General features: G+C 46.1%; 1 protein-coding gene across 5 annotated transcripts in view; it reads left to right on the top strand.

Moving 5' to 3' along the window:
* The window catches only part of LOC126921973 (uncharacterized), a 229,615-nt gene that overhangs the window by 37,033 nt on the left and 168,720 nt on the right, over positions 1–23,862 (top strand). The window contains exon 2 of one of the 5 annotated variants that reach the window (XM_050734092.1): positions 6,104–6,426. The exons of 3 other annotated variants lie outside the window; for them this stretch is intronic. The gene's annotated coding sequence lies outside the window, so the exon portion shown is untranslated. Of the gene's footprint in view, positions 1–6,103; positions 6,427–23,127; positions 23,566–23,862 lie in introns of those variants that run through there. One more of the 5 variants, XM_050734093.1, reaches the window with a different exon arrangement.

The following is a 23,862-nucleotide window of genomic DNA, read 5'->3' as shown; positions in this document are numbered from 1 at the left end:
TTTTGTCCAGAAATCTTTCGCCGCAATCCCACTGTATTTTGTGCAAATTCCAGAATTCCCCAGTAAACACCAGGATTGGCGAAGTAATTAACCGCAGTTGAACGAAAAGTTTCGTCAAGTTCGGTAGAATGTAAAATCGATTCGCGCGTAAATGCCGCCGTTCCCAGGTAAACAGCGTCGGTTTACCCAATGCTAAGGCTGGCTTATAGCCGGCCGGATGAATAATTAAGCGATGGACCTCGTAATTCTTAACGCTATCCCTCGCAACCCTTTCTGTTCGTACCTTTCGTGTGGCTCGCAGCCGGAGTTTCGCCGCGGCGCACGATCAAATATTAAAATCTCGGCGGCGAAAGGCCGCAGCTTTCTACGACTTGGCCCGTGTCTAGACGCGAAAGATTGCTTCCAGGAAGTCGACGTGGCCGATTCTCGCGACTCCCTCTTTCCGTGGCCAACATACTTTGATTTCTATTTATTGATTTTCACGAATGACATAAATTCCCGCCCGCCAGATAAATTTTCGCCCCTCCACGGAATCTCCCAGTGGACGAGTTGTTCCGTGTTTGAATCGTTAAATTGAATCTCTTTAAAGCTGTGATGGTGCTTGCCGTCGATCTCTCTCCGCCAAAAGCAAGCGGACGAAACTATTTGGAAAGTTAGAAGAAACATATGAAAAGCCAGATTATGGTCAGCTTAGCAAATTGTTTGATACGACGCTCTGTCGCGCCTTAAAATAATTCCGCTCCTCTTGCTGTATGTCCTTTTCTCCTTTTTCAATCCAACTTCGACGCGCCATCTCTCTCGCCAAGCTGACTGCGAATGGTCGCGTTATGATAACGCAGCCACGCATCGAATCGTGAACGGAAGAGAGTACACGAGCCACGTGCACGCAACCATAACGGAGATTAGCCAAAGCGCAGAACGCGTTAACGCAGTGCACCTAAATCGAGGGTTTATCAAAATAATTATGCGCAGTGGTGAAATAATAACCGAACTGTATTTCTTGCTGCTGATTTGTAGAAATCTGAAATTCTCTTTAACATGCTTAAAATAAACTTACGGAAAATCTTTTACCGTGTCATGCATAGAAACTTGTCTACACAACTGAATCGACTATAACAAGCTTAATGTGCATAAGTACACGAATAGTGCGTGACACGGGCACGTGACCATTAAGCAAGACGTTATCGTAATACCGCATTAGCGCGTAATACCCAGTGCGGATATTATAATAAGCGGCCCTCAAGAATTCGCTCATTACACGTCCATAAATCTTCTGCCTTGTTCCGTTCGTTCAACAACCATTTTCTCGTATCCGTGTTACGTGGTGTGTTTTACCGGTTTAAACACGTGGTAATACTCCAACTGTACCGACATTTTCGTTAATCGCATTCGAGATACGAATTCGACTCGACATCCTGTCAATGACTCATCATTGGAAGTTGATCCTGGCGCTAAGCGGAGATGGTGAATTTAATGAACTGTAAGCCGTGCAAGGACTGTATATTTGGAGTTGCAGGAGTAGCCGGTTCCGCGTGTATCGAGCAAGTCCTACGGCAGAACCAGGCCGTTCATAGAGAGAAGTTAGCCCTCGTAATTCAGAGTTCACGAGGCATTAGCATTTAGTGGCAAACTGTGTACACTAAACACGGATATGGTTTCATCACCGACGTTGTCCGTGTTAGTATCTGTATTCCACGATTCATGAGATGAGCTATCGGAAGGTCGTTTATGGGTTGCCACAAGGAAGGTCGACCTTTGGTACGGCCGGACTGCCTTGAGTAGCTGGATACAGTTGTTGTAGCGTCCTATCGTTGGTGCATCAAATGCCGCGTTAGTTCTCTGAATTACTGTAACGGTAACTGGCTAACGCTCTCCCCGCTTTCTATCACCTATACGGTGTTCAATAACGAACACGTTCTCCTGACAGGCAGACATCCACGAGTGTTCTGTAGCTCTGGGCTTTGAAGCTTGACACGATTTCACCTTTACATGTTGCATGGTCTGAGAAACGGGAAACGCAAATTTAATATTCCAGCCGGAGCGTGAACTGTCCGATAAAGCGGCCGGAGCTGACAAGCTATTTCTTCGTTAACGTCTTTCGCGAAATTCTTGAAACAAGCGTTGGACACCAAGTTCACCCCTTAAAACCAAATTAATCCGGATGGACAAGGATATTCGCTCGGGTCGCACAGCCTCGCAGATCCTCGCAATGGCAAACACACGGAGCCGCTATATCATCGGACGCGCGACACGTCAACACTTAGTCCCAAACTCTCGGTCTACGAAATGCGAGAAGGTTTCCGGCGGATGACGTGTCTCGTTGCCGTGGAATATTGGACACGGAAGTGCAGCCAGCCGGTATTTCGCGAATTGCAAAGCCAACCTAGTCGGAAGTCAGGGTACAACTTACCCTTTCGCCACAATGCATTTCCTCGGAGCAGCTCGTAGCGTCGTTGCATTTACGTCGGATTTTAGGACTCCCGTTTTCCTCGTTACCATCCGCCACTAATATCTCGAACATTGAAACGAATTTTCATCGAGTGGAAGCCGAGCGTTTCAAAATGCGCTACGTTTTCTTGGTCTATTCGGTAGAAACGAAGAATTACGTCGTCGTCGCGAGGAAACCGAAGTTGGAACCCGTTCCGACTTACCGAAAGACGAGAGGACGTAGTCGAGATGCGTGCGACAGCGCCGTCGTTTACTCCCGCCGATCTCTTTCCCTGTCCTACACGCTGCACCGTGATCCAACGAACGACAAAGCTCGCGTATCGCGTGATTCGAGGAACGAAGAGCAGTTCTCGGTCGTGAAACGTATGCCGCTACATGCGACGCTGAAGAATTCGCCGTCGAGAAGATTCCCAATTCTCTGGCGAATGCTTCCGGTTCGCGCAGAGAGGCAACCATGAAAATATTGCATGGCAACAAATAAGAACGTGCTTCTGACATTTGTGGAGTGTCCCGCGCTCGGTATCCAGCCTCCGTACATTTCCCTTGAAACGTCAAAGGCAACGAGTTTGACCTAGAAACAGAAGCTCCAGCTACTTGCCACTTAAAAAAATTTATCAAAATTGCTTCATCGACGACTCTCTCGACGGAATAATTGGCGAGTTTCTGCGCAAGTAACGTTTTACCGGGTAATTCGATAAAAGTATCGTTCACCGTTCGTCGGTTAGGAAACCGTACGCAAGATTTTACGATGCCCGATTGCGTGAGGAAACGGTTCGTACTCAAACAGGAATACTCAATTAATCTGGCAACTCGAAACGAGACCGAAGGCCGTCAAACTCTTTTCTCGAGCACAGAAACATTTTACGTGATACTAATTAGTTACGGGAAGTGGAAACCATTAAAGTATCGGTCGTGCCACTTGAAGAATTTCTTCGCTTAACGAAGCTTAATTAGTCACCTCATTATCCTGCCACGCGTTCCACAGGCCTTAACTTCCTATAACGTTCTATTTTAAATTTATTAGCCGAACGGCAGAAGGCGCGACCAACCGTTCGGTTTCGGCCTGGATGTTCTCGATCCTCCGCGACGTAACTTTCTACCGGGGACAAATTACCCGCCGAGTCTGTCGATCGTCGAGCAACCGAACATATTGCTTTCTAAATTTATCCGGTTGCGAGTGGATCTCTGTTAACGAGATCGCGTCGTAAGCCAAACACTCTTTTAACCGCCACTACATGCTGGGTAAACATTGTGTGGTATGGATCAAAGCGAGTCGGTCTATTATTTGCCGGCATCGGTAAACTAACGCGACGTGGCGAAGGGTGCCACGTAGCCATCGATCATACTCGTAATCTCGTAGATGTAAGCGATCAGATGGTACAAACGTTTTAATTAAACTTAGCAAGTTGTCCATCGAAGACAAATATAGGTGGCCGTGCGTTAATCGAGAACGTATCTCCATCATTCTCCCCCAAAACCATACGATAGTTTATCGGCTAAGCGTTTTTTCTCCGGCGTTTTAATCTTACGGAAAGCATCGGGATCGGGCAGGCAAGTCGAAATAGTCGATAAGGGGCGAAACGTTATCATCGATCGAATCTGTTAATCAAGATAATTGTCCGATAACCTACGCGCGGTTTTAGGCGATCTTTCGGCGCTGCACTTAGGAATAATTGCATTGTTGTATGTCGCGCCTCGTGGATAGGAGCCATGTTGGTTTTAGTGTCGATGCTGATGACGCTGGCCAAAGGGAGAAGGGGAGCCAGCAACCGGGCAGGGTTTCGAACGGCTGGCTGATCTGATTATGTTAATGCATAGCGGACTCTCGATTGATAATTGCATCGGGGATCGCGGATGCGGAGAGCTTGAATGCCATTCAGCCTACACTTCTCGTTCCCGGGAGTGATTATCTATGCTAAACGCTTGGCTCGTTAATCGTCATACGCTCGAAAGGACGGTCATGTGCGTGTGCTGCGTGGCTCTTTTTTTCGCTCGCAAACGTTCGATTTATCGGGGTGCCTGTCACAGCGGACAATCAGAGAGAACCGTACCGTCCCGCGTTTCGTTCCAATTCGTCGGCAGCCGGCAGCCGAGCTTCCGGAGAAATAATCTGTCAGCACTTTGCGCACATGTCATAACCGATAGAGATCAGAACTCTAACGCGCGAGAAGTTACTGTCCTATTACTTACACCTCGCCGGTTCATCGTGTCTCAGCGTCTCGCGCAACACCTGCCGTTTCAATTTTTCTAACGACGATCCGAGGGTGCAGTTTGATCCGCGTTGATTCAACGCACGTTTAACGAAGTTTCACGGTCGAGTTTTTGCGGACAGAGGAAAGCGCAAATTCGATGAACCCGAGCGAAGGAAAGTTGAACTTTTGTTCTCGTTCCAATGACAGTCGGCCATCCGCGACGTAATTGTGGTCAGAATTTTGGTGACGATTCGCGCGTTACGAACAAAAATGGCCGTGAACCGGACCGTGCCGTTAACGAGGAAAGAATTAAAAATAACAGTGACCTGGTTGGCTCGTGCGCTGCCGGGACACATGCGAGCGCCGCGTCTGTGCACGCGTGCCAATAAACGGCAGCTTTATTGTTCTGGAAATTAGGGGAATCACGAGTAATGCGGTCTTTTAATCGCACGCTGCATTGCGGAAAGTGCGCACCGGACTTTATCGTCGTTTTTACTACTCGCGCGACACCGGCCGCGAACTATAATTTAAATTTCAATCGGACTTCAGCGTCCGCAGAGCAGCGCGAATTACGAGACGCTTCGTAAAACAGGCAGTGGAATGGCGAAATATACCGATGTCGCCGTTAGTGGCGCCATAAACGCGGAAACTGCGCACTATTCCGTCCGAAAATTATAGTAATTGTCGCTAATTTGACTGTTTAATTAGTCAGCAACGCGACAGAAGTATGCGCCGGAATTTGTCAGGGTTTACACGCGTCCGGCCGTGATACGCGCGCGATCGCTCCGGGATGACGTGTACGCGCATCAGCTCATCGTCCCCGCGATTATTTAAAATTCCAACGAAACTGCGATTGCTGCGTCGGTCATGCTTTAATCCGTCAAGCTTCCGCGTCGGGTCCATCCGCTGCGCGAGTTTGGAATTCCCGCGCAACCGAAGATATTTCCGGTGCAACGGCTTAACTGCCGGAAGGCCGTGCGAACGAAACGTTTCTTCGAGCGCGTTTTCGACCAGAATCGAGGCCTTTTATTTTGCGTTCACGGAAAAAAGAAAGCTTTAACATCGGTGAATGACGTCAGAGCGGTCGCTGAAACGGAGAGAGAAAATAGTATCGGAGCGACACACCATATTACGTACCGCAGAGGCCAATGTTGTATTTCGCAGGGTGCAACTTGGTTACCTCGGTTGCATTAATTTACCCTTTGTACACAATTCTTTTTTCTTTTCCTCTTTTTAGCACGCTCGATCGGTCAATTTCGAATGCAAAAAACGCTGGTGAATCGAAGCAATCACTGGCCGACAATGTTTGCGCAGTTAGGCTGACTATGCGCATTGTTTTTGCGCTCTTTGTCTCGCTTGCTTTTCCCGTTCTTCTTTTTTATCTTTCCACGTACAGGCGAACGCGCGTTCGCGTGCACACACCCCCGCACACGGTCACTCTTTTTCTCTTTGTATCGTTCTAGTTTGGCCGGGCACCGTTTATTCTACTGTTACGGGCTGTTTAGCCGAATCAATCTCCCGGCAGCACGTGGCTCCACCGACGCCTCTCACCCCCCACCCACCCCCTGCTTCGGGCTCTGGCCGGGGGAGGAAATAATTAAAAGTTAGTGTTTACCAAACGAAAGCAATCGGTTGCCCATCAACGGTAACAACTGGATTCAATTATAAAACTAAACGCGCCACCGCTGCCGCTAGCATCGCCGCATGCTCCACCCCCGTCTGCTGACCGAATCGAAGGAAACTGAACGACGCGACGAATCGACGGATATTTCCATTACTGCAGGAGGTAAGTCGAGGGAAACCTGTTAGACTTTCGCGAGAAGACGCAATGGATTTCTGATCCATCGCCCAACCCTCTCCCTGCTCGTCCCATCGAACCTCTTTAATTGGAAATCCACGTGACAATGGCACGCCTTCGTCTTCGTCCACCTCCGTCTCTCGTCTTCATCCCCTTTGACTCTTCTTCCTTCGTTTTCTCATCCTTCTCGCGTACCCTTTCTATGCGACTTCTTACTCTGATACTACCACCACCACCACCACCACCACCGCCGCCGCCGCTTCCTTCATCTCCTCCTCCTCTTCATCCGTCACTTCTTTCTCTTCTTCCGCTCGGTCGAGAACGAGAACTCGACTTTTCTCTCGAGAGAGGAAAGTCCAAATCCGAGAATCTTCAACGACTGCGATCTCCGACGGCCATTCAGTCCGTCTCGACTCAATCTCTGGCCGTCGAAGATTACTGGAAAATTTCTCGTTTCGTTCTATCCGCGCGGCGTTAGGTAAACCCCTCCATGACGGCGTTGCTTTTCTTCCAAAGGTGAAAGTGTTAAGACGAGAACGAGGAAGAAAAGGAAGTCACGTCGGGGAGACTTAATCTCCGTTCGATCGGGTAGATCTCTAATCTGCTTTGGAACAGTGATTCACGACTTGGAAAGGGCGTCGGCCAACTTAAACAAATTAATTGGAATGCCGCAATCGGCTTTTTCTTCTCTATAATCTCCCTTCTTGTCTTTTCTCTATCGCGCACTCGATGGCTTTTTGTCGTCGACCTGGGAACAAATATCATAGAAATCATTGGTTTTTCTCTGCTTGGTGAAATAGCGCGTCCAAGTGGTTCGTGCGCTGAGGTCATCGGCGTAGATCGTTAATCTTGCCATGGAAAAGATTGTGACGATGTTGGTAGAGAGAAACGAGATTGGACTGCTCGTCAATAGACTGCGTGCCAACGATCCAACCGCGTTCTCCCAAAAATCTTGCGGCGTCTGAATTAGGGTCGAGAGTGAAGGATCAAAGGACACGTCCAATTATTGGCTGTCGCAAACCTCGAGAGAGTAATGGTGCGAAAAGTGCGTAAATCTATCCCTTGCTGGAAATCTTTTCCTTCCTGATTGTTCGTCGGTATACAAACACGAAATCCAGACCGGAAAAGCGAAACTTTTGTCGTTTCCTTTTTTCTTTTTTTGACTGTAACGTACGTCCGAGAGAAAAACCGTTGATTAACCAAGAGAAAATTGAAATTGCGATGTTTCGATTTGTTTTCTCTCCACCTGTCGTGCCCGCATCACGCGAGTTTCGGGTTTTTACGATTCTCGTCTCTCGGTAAAGTTTGTTCAACTTTTTCACCGATGTAAACGGCACAGAGCGTTGGAAAATGCAAGAAAATAAAAGCGAAGAGAAATAAAGGAGAGCGAAAAGGAAGAAAATTTTTCAGAGAAAAAGACCGCCACGAAACTAGAACGTGGATACGTAATATTCCGGGATCGCGAAATAGAATGAAACGGAATAAAAATAAACGGCGACGGGGATTACAACGGAACGATACGCGGGGCCGATATTATGCGGTATTTAAAACTCGATTATTGAAACGCTCGCAGGCCGAAACAGCAAATCCATTTACCCGATTCCATCGGACACAATGTTTTTCGTACACACGGTCAAACAAATCGTTAGTTATAATTCGAACGGTTACGCCGCCGCGTGGTTTACATACCGATCGCAAACAGAATTCCGATTTGTAATGTTGGTACCGGATCGAACGATCGTTGGGTGCATCAAACGAACGTTTAGACTGTTGGAAAATCGCGTCGTGATGCGTTCTAACGAACGAAAACAGGTAACGCGGTTATTGTAGCCAGGCTCCGGGCGAAAATATCAAACGGGCGTCGCTAACGGAACAGCGCAAATTTTCCATCTTTAAAGGGAATCTGTCCAACGCTTTACGTACATACATACGCCCGCTCGTTCGCACGCGCCCTGGTTTATCAGATTCGAAGATAATTATAACAATGGCGGAATTCCCATTTCTACACCAATTCGTGGCTGTGAATGACAAATTACTTATTACCATCGCTTCCGTGTTTCCCCGTGATCATCGGCAACGACTAAATTGCGACCCAAATTCTCCGGCCGACTAATTGAAACGGCTTCCTTTGAAATTTACCGTCGAATTTCCTTTGCAGAATTTGCCCCAACTCGCCTCCTGCTCCCAATCCCCCAATAATATGACACGGACAAGGTAAACGTGAGCGCAGCTCGATGCACGATCGGTAGCACATGCCACGCGACAAAGAACCGATAGTCGATCACAGCGTGTCGATAATGGACCGTGTATTTGTGTGCTCGGTAGAGCGAGAAAAGCGTGGGTGGCGAGGAGAATCGGGTCGGTTAAACCAAACAGCAGAGAAAGAAAAGGAAAAAGGAGGGAAGACGAATGAAGTACATTTCTAGTGGAATGTACTGTTTACGTACATCGTAACACGCTTTCGTGTTACCGACTTTGTACTTCGCCTTCCTCTTGCTACGCTCGAAATTCGCAATTTCACACTTCCGAGTACATTATTGTCTTTATTTATCGATATACAGCTGAGATCTATTAATGTGCATAAGCTGAAGTCTGCGAAGTTAGACAGCGTATGCTTCTTACGATAGCAGTTATACTCAATTAAACAAAAAATCAAGAAAATGCTCGGAGAAAGCGAAACTCTCGGAAATTGGAAATTTACGTTCCTAGAGAAATTTGTCTTGCTGAAGCAAATGGCTTAAGATTTGTCGATAATTTTCTGCCGGTTACGGGAGAAAGAATGACACCGCGAGAACCAGTTTCGGGTCGAAACGTGGCCACGTGACGTCGTTATAAAAGTACGGGCTTACGGATCCGTTCAGGATGGAACAAAGATTTTCCTGGCACGTGTACTTTGTGAAGAAGATCGTATCGCGTATTATACAAGAAAATGAGGCCTCGTGGTAAAGAACGGTCGATGAGAGCTGCAGGTTCACGTGGCCCCGGCAACGAAATAACGAAAACGATCGATCAAGCACAGCTTCTCCGGTACCCTGGCTCTTTCTCAACTTCATGCGAAATATCGCAAAGTTGCAAAGACTGGCTATTACATTTGGCTTGATAAAAGTTTAAGAAAAAGGGAGTATCCTTTATATTTTCCCGATGGTATCGATGGCCGGCTCGATACCTTTGGGAGCAGTCGATACACAAAATGCTCCAAGTATTTTCACAGCTTCGCGATGTCGGACGTAGTATAGCTTTATTAAAGTAAGAATAAAAAGAGATCGTATCGCGTTCCATGTTTCGTTTTCTTTCTCCTTTGGCCGCTTCTTTCATAAAGTCACGAAAGAAACTTTTCCAATCTCACCGTTACAAATACCAGGTTAATCTACAATTGCTCTTCCTTTTTACGCAGACGGAATTGCCGGGGAAAAGGAAGTGTAACTAGATTTTTTAGTCCCTTGTACATTATCTCTTGTACGTACATTCCTTGTTGTATTCTCTTCTTGATACCTCTTTCAAAATTTTTGTTCTTTTTAAATGGAACGAACCGAATTGTAGGTTAGATTATTTAAAAAACGAAAATCCATTGTCTGGAAATCGAGATCGTTTTCACGTGCCACCTAAACAAAGCGAGATTTCTTTCGAAAAGGACGAGAAGCGGGGGAAAAGGAACGATAAAGAGCAGCCTGGTGATCGATGGCCGTCGATTCAAGAATGCGTAGCATCCATAGCCGTTTCTTTTGAGGTGGCTCATTTCCTTCGCGAATTCTCTGTCGTTTTCTGCTCCGGCGAGTGGGCCGGGCTTGGGAATGTCGCTTAATTTTAGCGCCGCTAGAGAGAACGAATGGCGGTCTGTGATCTCTGCGGGACATATATTTTCAAGTCGACGGAACGCGTCGAGTGTGCGCCACTGAACCGCAACGCCACGCGTCTCCGATGTTATCGGTCTTGCCGCCGACTGGATATCATCGGAAAACTATAAAATTTACCTAGCACCGCTCAATTTTCCGTAGAATCCGCGAAACCACAGCGTAATTTATGCCATATGATTTATAACGTCTAGTTTACGAGTCCCGCCATTCTCGCGCTACCTCAAATCCTTTCAAACGACGGCTCGGAATGGAATCACGTGCGTTTGGCACGCCAAGAACGCTTAGACAAATATTCCACATAAAGCGGTATATGACACACGTTTTGCAACGTAAATGCTCGTTACCGCGATACGATGAATTGCCTGAGAATTGCGGCAAAAACAAACTTACCTCCGACGATCCTTTTCAACGAGATGTTCAAAGAATAAGTTTATTCGGTTAACGAAGTGTTTACGCAGCGTTCCACGTTGAATCGAGTTGTTAAGAAGGTCTTTGATTCGGCGGCAATGTAGTCGGAAACGCAATTGTTATCCGGTTAGGTGGTAAACGGCGGAACAAGTTGAAGTAGCGCGGCGCAAAGGGCGTCTCTGGTTGAGCGGGCCGAGTGAGGAGACACGACGAGTGTCGCTCGAGGCGGACCGAAAAATTTGAATGCTCGTCGCAACAGCTGCACCGAGGAGCGTCTGAAGGTGAGACAGAATGCCGAAAATGTTGGCCGCGTTAACGAGCACCCGGGGAGACGTCGACGACAAAACAATTCCGCGGGGAATGCGCCAGCCCTAACTTTATTTATCGGCCGACCGAACGTAGCCGACGAGGATCTTGCGAGGCGTGTCCCGTGGACCGCGTATCAATCTCTCCGCCGCTGTCTTTGATCTGCTAAAATAGCCTGAGCCGTTGGCAGAGGTTTAACGCGCGGCGAGCACGGGGTCGACGGGGATTCAGCCGATTAAACCCGGCCACCACGGAAAACAGAAAAAAAATACCTGAGACTCGCAAGGACCGTACGTTGGGAATACGAGCGAAGTGAGACGAAGAGGACTCCATCACAAAATTTAGAAGATCGTCCGCTCGAATGTTTATTAAGAGACAGGCTGTCGCAAGTTTGCTGTATAATCGACGACTATTGGTACCAAGATAAGAGGAATAAAACGGAAGAATCTCCGGTATAAATTATCGAGAAATAATTTTCCTCGTTTACCGATACACGGAGGATGGTTTATTTCTATCGAACAGCCCCCGATACCCTCGTAAGCCGCAAGCCAAAAGAATGAATCAGTCTATGACAAGGACAAAACCAACAGGGGCGGAGAGGGCGCGGCTAAGGAAGAATAAGAAGAAAGGATCGAGCGTGTTCTCGGTAACCGGCTTAGGTCGATGCAATTTTCGCAAGGATCCATTAAGGAGCTGGCTGCAATTAGTGGGTGCCTTAACAAGGCCATTGTCGCCCAAACCCTTCGCTGTCTTCCGCCAGGATTCCCTCTCGGCCCTTCTATTCGGGGACCACGCGATTTTACTTGCGGATTTAATTTGCCTTTTTCGTAGACACCCCCACCCGAACGAAACGTCCGTCAAAGGGGTGGCTGTGGACGAGCTTTCAGCCGGGATCCAATGGGTAGGGTGGGTAGGGTTATCGGTCGAGCTATATCGAGTTTCATTAAGCGCATTGTGCGCCTGCTGGGGGTGGCTCGTCACACAGGGGTTGGAGGTGAATGTCGAAAAGGAACAGCGGGGGGAAAGGGCGTGGAAGGGTTGTCACGCCAACCAAATGACCTCTGCTGGGGGGGGGGTTGAGGGGTGGAAAGACCCGATGCTCGTGGCAAGCGGTAATTTTCTCTGTTTACCCCATTGTTAACGTACCGTGGCCAGCCGTGTGCGACGGTGGCGCGATGTTGAATTAAAGGTATACCTGTGCAACGGTTGGGCCTGCATTTGCATGCGTTTACTCTAGCACCCTGCGTAAAGTGATCGTGCTAAGTCGACCTCTCCACGCCATTATATCGCTCGAGCAGATTTTCGCTACACGATACAATTTCTGCAAATTCGAATTTATTAAACCGTCGTCTTTATATCGCAACGGATCTGTGTATATTCGAAAATGTCGTGTCGCGCATACCTATCTTCGAATTTAAAATACAAGCAAACGGTGGTAACGAAGTAGAAATACGGAGTTGACGGTGCAGAGCGAACAGAAACGAGCAGAATATCGTAACGTGGCGATTCAGTTGACGAATCAGAGGCACGATCGTCGGAGCTGACGAACAAAGGGAACAAGCGGCGCGTGGCGATAGAGGTTTTTCAGAGATTTCAGAACGTTTGTATAAAGCAAAGCAGATGAATCGCGGAGCGCATCGTGGGAAGAAATCTCGGTAATGGGCAAGGAGAGTGAAGTACCTGCTGCGTTACTCTCAATGATGATGGATCTACTTATATCGTGCACCGCGTCCCGGAGTGGATCTCTGCTCCGTGTTAATGGGTGGTGCGCCGTGAATGCAACGTTCCTTCAGTCGTCGTGCGCTTAGCGAACGCGTATCGCTCTAATTGTGAACGATAGTGTACCGTCGTTTGCATCGCTCTACTTGTCTACTTTGATAAATACCCCGGTAGATTCGCTGTATTAAATCGCGGAGCTACGATCGGTCGTTTCGATAACGATAATCGATATCAGCTTAGCGCCGCTATTGCTCGATAAATAACGTAAACGTTCCTCTTAATTAATTTTTAGCCATCTCGGACGCGGGACAAACATGCGGCCGACTATTCTATTAACGAATAATAATAAGTGCACCTGGCGCGAATCACGCTAATAGGGAACGACGCCGCTAACAGAAAAACTCTGTGACGCGATTAAAATAAACTCCACCTAATTGTGACAGGTGTTCGTTAAACTAACGTCAAGTTCCGAGAGATTAAACATCATCGCGGCTGAATTAACAAGCGGCCTGACGCGATAAAAATGAATAACAACGGCCGCGAGACCGTACGAACGAGCGACATACGCTGGTATACGTCGCGCTGGTTGATTGTATCAATTAGAACTCGCCCTGAGCTTCTTTATACAATTAATCTTAACGCAAAGTTACTACCGCAAAACGAGCAGTACGTAATTGTCCGAATGACGAGTGAACAGCTCGAGAGACAATTATACGGGCTCACTGGTGCCGCACCTGAAAATGTTGCTTTTTCCACGAATTAAACGCGACCGAGTCGAGATAAAGAACGACGCACGGCATGTATGCCATAAAGAGAGCGAGGAAATGCGGAACAGATTTTACGACTGTGCTCTATTATCCAGCTAGATAGAAGGTGAACGACACACCCACGCCGAGCACATTCCTCGGCGAGCTCAATTAAAATCGCGCTTGCTTTTCTCCCACAATGTAAAATCCAATTTTATTTCGCGATAGAACAATTTCCACCGTAAATCCTTCTCCTTTCTGCTAAATGGGCTTCTTGCGCGACAACCCTACGGTTCGTTCGAATATATTTGCAAATGACCGGATAGCTGGGAAAAAAAGCCGACGACACGCACGTTTAGCTATCATGGAAGAACGCACCGCCATGCTGAGTCAGGATGTCTCTCGTGGCGATGGGAGCTGACCGCGGCTGGTGGCGTTAATGGATTTGACAAGATTGAATTATAGGCCGCTTCGTCGCCGGCAATACGCTCGAAAAGGGACCAGGCATCGGTTCGCACATATCGGCGGCCCATTCGAAAGTAATGGACCGATCCTGGAGGGGAAGATTCGGCGGACACGCGACCGCTGTCGATAATTGCTCGGTGTCGAAAATTCCACGTCGATATTTCGATGAAACGCGGAAAAGTGCTGGAACCCGAGGGGAGACTGTAATGTAACCAAGCACTTTATTGCCGGAGATTTCCTCCGTTCGAAAGGGATCGACTTTACGCGATCACGATTCTCATCTCAATGGAATTTTTCAAGTTTCTCGGGCTGTCGAACCGAAATTTACGGAGTTGAAGCGTCGCTCGAGAATACGTTTAGATATAAATCAAGTGATTCTCGACGCGCTATATTAGCTTGCTGCTTAATGGAGAAGAAATTATTTCTTAGGAGCATCTGGATCAAGATGAAACGCACCCAAGGAAATTAGAACCTTTCTCGGTAATTAGGAAGGCCGCGTGCAATTTCTCAAAGAGACAGGAGGTAAAGGCACTTGCTTAAGAGAATGAGAGCCGAAGCACGACATTCAGTAGCAGTATTTCAGTTACTTTCATTAGAGTCTCGCCTCCGCGAAAGGCGTTGGGAGATCGGCCAAAAGAGGGGCATTCTGACCTCAATTGGACTCAAACAATTTGCCTGTTGAATTAATCTTGCCAGGGTTCTGCTTGGTAAGGCCTCGATACCATATACGTGCATTTCGGCGGCATCCAGACCTCGCTGATGTAATTTTCCTATTGCATTAAATTCTCGAGTAACTCGTGTCGCCGTTGTCGCTGAATCGCCACACAGGTCGAACGAACGAAAATTATCGACTCGTTGCATCTTAAACGTGGAAGTTAGCGTATCATGGCAGCCGACTTCCTCGCAATTCCCCGACAGAAAAGGAAAAACATCGTAGCAAATAAGATGATACTAGGAGCGTAATTGAATCGTCGTTGAAGACGCATCACGACAATGCCACCGGAGGAGATTGGCACCGTTAGCGCTGTATCGCTCCGCGGCATGCGGGTAGAAGCTTATTATTGTTTGATTAACAACCCCAGGAGTTTGTGATATTTCATAAGCAAGCAAAGGGTTGCGCAACGAGATTGGATGGCAAATGTACACACGTACATATAGAGCCGCCGGCCTAAGCGCAACGCTAGACGTTTGCGAATTTCCATCCCTATTTCTCTCTTAACGTACGAGTACGTAAACGTAACGCATACCATCCCACCAAAGGTACACAGACTTGCGTCCTATTTTTGCCTGTATCACTGGCAATTTCCCGCGATTTACCACGTCCCGCTTTTCCTAACATTAATTTCGATCAAATTCGAACGAAACGAGGTTACGTTTCGACTATAGATTATAAATTTCGTTGCTGCAGTATAAATTTTCCTGTTGACTTCCTGCTCGCTACATTTTTTCCCGAATACGCTTCGTGTAACGTAGTAATCGATTTTTGTACGCCAACTAGACGCAGTATAAACAAACGGTCAATGTTGTAACTGATTGTAAGTAGAAAATGTAAACGAATAAACATGAAAATGCCAATAGACAACTTCAAAAGGTAAACAAACAAAGCTTAGAATGGCAATTCTCAATTGTTGTCAAACCAATTCTACAATGTAAACAAACGAACAAACTCAAAATATGAGCAATCGAATTAAGATATGTGTAAATGAATCTTCCGAATTCGTAGTTGCAATATACAAAATATGTAACGTCGCCCAGTATGTTTCATGTCTATGCATACAGTAGTGTAAAAGACTAAATGGAAAATCGTATGATAACGGCGGTTGGCATGATGTGTATTAAATAAAATCTTTGAAACCCGTGCGAAAATTGAAACTAGAAACCGTGGAGTGGAAACCATAGCGTTGCCATTGCTTTAGGCGTTTTCCTTTTCAACGACTGTAAAGTTAAGCGAGATGTTACCGAGGTCTGGCGCTGGATTTCGCTGGTTGTTACTAGCTTCGCTCGAAAAGACCTCGTTTCCTAGCTACTTCGCTCTCGAACGTTTCTATATTCCTAGGAAAGTTGCGCCATACTTGAGCTCGCAAAAATCCTGCCAGTACACAGCTACCACGGCTGTTTCTTCGTGTTCCATCCGGCTTCAATACCATTTTCGAGAGTCCTCCACGATTTCTTTCCCTTCCTGGTCCGTTTCCATATCTAGGGCACTCCGTCGTGAATCGCGACAGTGCATCGACCTCGCAACATCAAACCCGTCACGAGGCTCGATCTCCCGTGTTTCTCTTCGGTCGAGCACCCAGACTCTTGAATCTTGGACATTAACGCTTGGCAATTTTGTCTCGCCACTTGACTACTTTTACGTGACGCTTAAAGAGTTTACACGCCGGTATAATCTTAAAAGTCCTCAGTGTACATCTTCACGTTCGCATTTGCGCGATACTGAATAATCCGTAAACGTCAGACCGTGACATTCTTACGGTTGCTTTCAATTTTAAACGCTCGTGTTCCAATACTCGTGGAGTTAACGTTAAGAGAGGTACGAATAGATCTGATAAAAGCTTCTCTAATCGCGTTGACATTGCACGGTTTGTCGCAATAATTCACTTGCTGATACGATAGCCAGAGGGGTTTGTAAATCACGAAGTACATTCGCGGAATGATACGGTTGAAGAAACCGAGTTCACAGATTTAGGGGAAGCACAGGTATTGTTAACCAACCGGTAGATACATTAATTCTACCTTCTTTCCCTTCAAACGAAACCATTGGTCCCTTTAGGGGAGTATGTTGACACGAATTAAATACCAGTGAGTGACCCGCGACACGGCCGTTTTCTCCACTTTGTGCCACAATCTGGACGCTTGGGAGCAGCGAATCGTTATTTTGCCAGTTTAACGAAATAATTATGAAAGCCTTTGAGGATGCTCAATGGCTACGAACACATAAAACCGTTGATAGACCTGTACTAGAAAGTGATAAAATGCGATTCACATGCATTTCTACAGCTTCGTTTTCATCCAGAAACCATTAGATCGCACCAACGATAACAAGTTGTATATTTTCTGATTTTGTGACTGCAATAGAAATCAGGAGTGAACGCCTCGTCATAAATGTATCGCGTATACGAGAAACAAAAATAGTTTTGACACATCGTTAACCGTTGACTGAGCACGCACGCCATGTAAAAGCTCATACGTATTGCGACTTATAAGAAGCAGATTGGCAACGAGCCAGAAACTATGCGGTCGATGGTTGCTTTCAAATTTATGTTTCTGTAATATCCGCCATACTTTGGCTCCTTACCCTGCGTTCGAATGGTCTTTTTGTTCGTTCGCAGACCACCCCAGGCAAATTGACGTTTCGCGAAAGAAAGTTGCACGACAAAGAACAGCGTGTTTCGTGGAACACGGATCGCGTTCACATTGTCGATGAAACAGCGATCGAGAATTTCCACTTAATCCTTAGGCCACGTCCACGTCCGTCATCAATAAAATTGCGCAGATTTTTCATAATACTCGACAGTGAAAAGTATAAACACCTGGCAAGTTTCTCCCTATCGACAAACGGAAATCTGAGAAATGGAGTTACACCGTTTGTCGATCTCGAGTCGTTAAATATCATTGGAAAAGTAGGTCGTGTCGCGAGAATAAGAAGAATCGCTTGCTTCTTAGAAAATAGAATTTCTGTGGAAAAGCCATATCGGTTCTCGAGAGGCAAAAGGTATATCGAATTCGCAGCGATAACGAGTCGTCGATAAAATAAATTTGACGTTACAATTTATCGATACGTTCTCGTCCTTTCGTCATTCCTTCCTCCCCCTCCCTTGGCCGTTTCTTAACACAGGCTGAATACAGTCAACGCGAAATGCTTCACGGTGCCGCAAACTTCGGCAAAGAAGTACGCGGCTACATGCACACGATCGACTTCCTCATAATATTATAGAATCTCGAGGGCAGGTAACGAACCAAGTACTTGTCCCATAAGTAAATCAGTGTAACAAGCCGGTCTATCCACCGTTCGAGCGGAAGCTCGCAACGCTTCGAGCCGGAACGAAGAAACCTCGAACTTCTTTCATCATGCCTCAGCGAGTTCGTGCAATTCGATTTAAGGGTCGATCCCGTTTGAGCCACGGCTCCGACGACAAACGAAATCTGGGCCGATGACGAATTTAGAATTTCAAGTGCCACACTGACTCTACAATCTGAATACTTATGACACCGCAGAGATTTTATAAGGTATTACGACCACGGTAAATAATACTCTCTCGCTGTCGAATCAGGCTCTTGAAATGAAAAGCTGTACCATTTACCATCGATACCTATGTAACGATATCTTAAAAGGAAACTAGAAATTCTAACGATTCAAGATTAATCGCGAGATTAATCGCATAGCCTCGTGTAGCCTTTTGAAAAGTTTGCCAGGGTTGCAGGACGAGCTCGATGCTCTTCGGAGTGATAAGAATAGAGCCGCAGAGAAAATCGAAGGAAAGACGGAGGCGAGGTTGAAATAAAATGTGAGGCCATAACTATCCGGCTCCGTATATCTTTCGGCAACGTTATCTATCCCGGTGGTTAAGCCAGACGCAGACATAACGCCCTTCCTTGGTCGTTGGTCGGCTTAATCCGCAAATCCCAGGGACATGTCCCGATCCATTGGCCCGGATATCCTAGAACGGCGGTAAGTAAAGATCCGAACCCTTTCCCTCTTCCCTGTTGATATAACCTTGACTCGTCGCCTGGCGCCAGACTACGAAAATAAGGTGATCGAGATCGGTGCGCCTTCGCTTGTAACCAAAGGACCATTTAAATCTATCGAGTTGAGTAATTTACGAAGACATCGCTTTGATCCAATTTCAAGGGGTGCATCCCGCGTGGATCTTTACCCTTTTAGCGCCATCGTTTAAGCGTTTGCGTCAAATTTATCAAAGGTTATTCGCCTGGTAGGAGCAGCACGAATGCTCTGTACGCTCGCGATCTATTTCGCGATCTAATTTAAGTCACCCCGTTGACTTCGCGTTACTTACGACCGTTAATAATTGCCGTTACAACGTCCAGAATAGATCATCACCGTTTTGTGGGGTAAAAGAGTTCGACGCGACAACGCAATGAAATTTTCTGTCAGATCAACGCTATATTTGATAGCGCTCGGTAGCGAAAATTATTTCAAGTTATATTTATTGAGATATGTGTAATTTTGTGTAGTACACTAGATTAGCCGCGTAGGAATGACACACATATATGAGTATGAGCGTGTTGGAGTATGTGCGTGCACAGCGTCTCGTAAAACAGATGAATACAACTGTTCCGTTGGTAGTGTGGTATGGGCAAAGAGAGTGGTGAAACGCAAATGTGTATCGACGAAGATCTTGTAAATCACATATTAAATAAATCTGAAGCCATTTTGATATCAATTGTAAGTGTAATCTAAGTATTCCTATACATTTATTTCGGCGATTAAGATCCACTATTTTCAACAGTATTTGATACAAATTATCTGTTTCGTTCGGCGCTGCTTTGCGATTCACCTGTATCTCTGAAGAATACACCTATGTACGTAAACGTCGGGAAACTCGATTTGAAATATAATTTCAATGACGGAGAACGCTTCCTCTTAAACGTCAGGAATACCATATCAAGCAGGAGAACTGCGCCGACGAAACGACGGTTCTACACAGAATATTCGACCTAATAACTTTCGATTGCGAATGCAAAAGACCTATAAGCACTCGTGGCATGTACTTACCGTAACCGAGCAAGTTTACCGCATGTGCGAAGTTTCTCGATCGATATTATCAGGAAACTTGTCGATGAAATTAATTGATGCTAATACCGTAAAGAGAGCCACGTCATGGTTATTAGCTGGAGAAGTCGCCCTAATGGCATACTTTGAAGTACTTGAACCGCCAGTCGCCGCGAGTAAGATATATTTTAGTCTCATTCCTCATTCTCTGTGCGTCGCATTCCGGCGAGCTAAGTACGCGGACAAAATCTAGCCTGTCGTTTAAAAATCCCGATTTTCAACCCTCTCCGATCGTTCTACCTTCGTACCTACCAACCAGCTAACGGTTTTTCGTAAATAATCGGAGGAAGAAAAGAAAAAGAAAATTCACGAAAGAAACGAGATTCGAATCAGGAGATTAAGTGGTAGTTTAAACCGCTTTTACCGAACGATGTCATTTCTTTGCAACACCCGAGCTAATCTGCATAATAATATCGGCGGCGATTAAAAACGTCTACGTGTATCCGCAGGGGCTGTAAATTAATATTCCAGTGAACTTGAGCAAGTGGCTGGAAATACTCTCTCGGACGCAGCAAGAAACTCGCTAAGTCCCGAGGGTTTCATTAAGATATTTCGACCGAGCAAACGAGCCTTGCTTATTAGAGTTTTCGGCATTAATTAGTATACGACAGAGACGAACTTTGAGCGCCATTTGTTTCGCGTAACAGCCCCTCGTTACTTTTCGCTTCGAGTCGTGCAAACGCGTGTCATTATCCGCCATTACCAACGACTTTCTTCCCGACGTTAAAAAGCATACTTAACGAGCGTGACTTAACACCGTCGCCTTTCCTACACGATGCCCCTGTACACAGACGGAAATATTATCAGAGCAACGTTGAGTTTTGTTAAAACGAAAGCCTTCGGAAATCCTTGGAGTTTCTTCGAGCCAGAGCCGAGTTTAGTCAGTCGGCGAATCGATGGCTTTAATTAAGGAAACGTCTTACAACGGGATGGCTAGGTGTGGCTAGGTTAATACCCTAATGTATACGCCACCTACATATGCCTGTATTCATATTCGTACATGCACGCGACACGAGATTACACTCACAAAGGACGCCGCAGAACCGACGCATTTCGAGCTGTTCGCAATGCTCCTTGCAGCAATCGACTTAGCAGGAATAGTGCTTTCCATCGTGGCATACTCTGCCGATTCGCGCTATCTACAACGGTAACTTCTCCTACAATCTCAATCGCGATGTAATCCTTCGAAGGTGAACGCGAAGCGGTAAGAAAAGGAAAATTCGGCAAGGGAAAGGAAAAAAGAGAATAAACGAAGTTTTGTGAAATGAATTGCTTATCGACCAACACCTCGCGGTGGCCTATAAAAGTCAGCCAGGTCCTATCTATCCACCGTACAATCTCCCGTTGCCTGGAGGCTCTTACATCGGTTTTCGATCGTAAAACTATTCCGCGCTAGATTTCCTGATTTTATTTACGCTTCGTAAATTGAATCGTCCTTTTTTTTTAGCAGGGACAAAGGATCGTGTAAATTCGTTTACATGCGTACAGGTGAATCGCTGTGTATTTAGATCGATGGAAACACGACCATTCGCTGGCTGTCTAGCGATAGCAAGGTACGATTTTATCGAGTCTATCTACGTAGGAACATCGCCTTCAGTGACGTTATTCGACACTCAAATTCAGGTTTCCACGGAATCGAGTCCGAGAGCGATTTAATCGACATCGACGGCAGGCAGCCGATCAGGACGAAGCCAAGCAGCGAAATTGGCCTGCATCGGGGGCGATCAACAACAGTGCGTGAACGACGTTGTACACGCATTTGACACGCACACCAAGGGGTCCCGTGACGTGTCGTACCGCCTTGTTTCCCACGAGTCTGTTGGAGGAACGGGGGCAGCGTTTGAGGAAGGACGGAGAGATCCTGAGAGAAACACATCGAAAGAGAGAGAGAGAGAGAGTAATCCGCTTAGCTCGTCCACACGCATGCTATGCAACGTCTCTCTTACATTAGAGAGAAGCACTACGAGAGTGCATGTAACATGACCGGAGATATCGAGGATGGAAATAGAGAAGTCCAGTGCGGCGGAAAATCGTGGAACATCGTGATTTGCACGCGTGTCATACGCCTCTCAGAGACGATGATTCATCCAGAATACAGAGCAAGCTAGTTTCTAGAGATTATGACGCTTAGAAAGATCTCGTCTGTGGATAATTACGATAATTGCCCTTAAAGGTGCGGCTTCTCTCCTTGCTGATTTTCAATCGGTGCGATGTAGCTACATATACGTACGTACGTACATGCACAGTGTGTATCAAAGGAGGAGAAATGGTTACATTGGCTTCGTTCCAGTTGTCGCAATTTTGTATCGTACGCTGTCGGACTAGTCGCGAATTTTTTTTTTTTTTTTTTTTTTTTACCGTGTATTTAAGTCAAGGGAATGATGGCCAAAGGGTTTTCGAGGGGCCGCGTTATTAGTGGACTCAATATCCTGAATCCAGTCCGATACCTTCGGGGTATTCCACGCAGTTTGACGCCGGATATGAACGACCGATGTCACGTCACTGACAACGATAGATACGTTACAGGCCGTATTTCGACTATTTTGATATCTGTCAGTCGGCACGCCGGAGATCTGACACCTGTCGAAATTAATCGAGCATAGCGAACACGATCGATGAGAAATTTCTTCGAGTAGAAACGATTTCCAAAACGTAGTACACAGTGTGTTTTAACATTCAGCCTTGGCATACCAATTTTCCGATCGAATTTATGTATCCGTATCTCGGGAGGAAAGAAATATGATAGCATAACACCGGGTGAAGGTACACAAAGAAGCAAAATATCGAGCGAGCTACATCATACGCTATCAGTGATAGGTTAAGACTCACGTTCGGACCACATTGTTCAGGTGTTTGCTTCTGATAAGCTAGGTTATATGTTTGCAAATATGTATAACCAAGAAGAACAATTTGTAATGAATCAAAGACAATTTCATCGTTCCTGTATTCAAATAACTCTACAGCGTTGTTTCTAAATACATATCTCTCGGATTTGTCGCCATTGTCGTAGCGCTAGGTGCAAACGCCATTAAATCGTATTGTTCTTTTGTGCTATGTATATGTGACGTACAATACACAATCGCATCGCATAATACTGTATATAATTATTCCGTACTCATCTCAATAAAACAGACGTCTCGAAATCACGATGCATTACACTATTACACGATACCACGAACAATTACAAAGTGATCATCAAACACTGTATTATATTGTAGGTAACTGTGTATCTACATGGGAGTACGCATGCGACGCACCTGCGATCCGTAGGTGAGAGTTGGTAGCAACGCGAGAACGCAGGAACTCGTGTTTTCCGTTCCATCCATGTTGTATCCAACTGCTCACAAAGGTTACGATGGATCGTAAATACATTTATGCCGCTGCGTGCTCACACAACTGTTCAACCACGTTCGTTTATATACACGCACACTGTCTAATGTTTCACAGTTCGGCTCCACGGGACACGGTATTCTAAACATACGGATCGCGTAAACATACTTCGACGTCTCAATTAAACTTAAGCTTCGCTACACGAGCGCGCGTCAATCGTGCACGATTTCACTCGAAACCGTGGTGGAAGTAAGAGTCGCGAAAGTCGACTCGAAGCCCTTCGAGTTGTAATTCACGCCATCTCTCGACCTCAAAAATAACGATTCACCATTTAGTTCGATAATAGTTTCGCGCTGTCTACCAGCGTAATCGCGTAATTAATTTAACAGATGGGAAATAAGTATGTCCGGCATGTAAATAAAAGTGAACACGACAAACGAGGCGGATGGAGAGCGTTCCATGGACGGCGTAGTGGTGTGGGAAATGAATAAACATCGACATCTCGGTGAGTTTTGTGATTTTATAGTTCGCGTCTTTTGTCACACCATGATGCATATGGCGTCGTGTTCGTTTCCGAACGTAGCTGTTTTTCTCTCACGATTCAATTCTATATCTGACCTATAAACCTATAATTAGACTTCGTGTGCACAATTGCACACGTTAAAATAAACACGACTTTTCATCGTACATAATTGTACGTTTCTCATTTACTTGTTTACCTTGCCTGGAAAATGGCTCTCTGGAAACAGTTCGATATTTATCCGTTTTCATTAAGTTGTATTAATTAATTTCCATCTGCAAG

The sequence above is a fragment of the Bombus affinis genome, chromosome 11, assembly GCF_024516045.1.
Source record: "Bombus affinis isolate iyBomAffi1 chromosome 11, iyBomAffi1.2, whole genome shotgun sequence".
Taxonomy (NCBI): domain Eukaryota; kingdom Metazoa; phylum Arthropoda; class Insecta; order Hymenoptera; family Apidae; genus Bombus; species Bombus affinis.
Note: the sequence above shows the minus strand (reverse complement) of the source record. Positions and strands in the feature narration are given on the sequence as shown.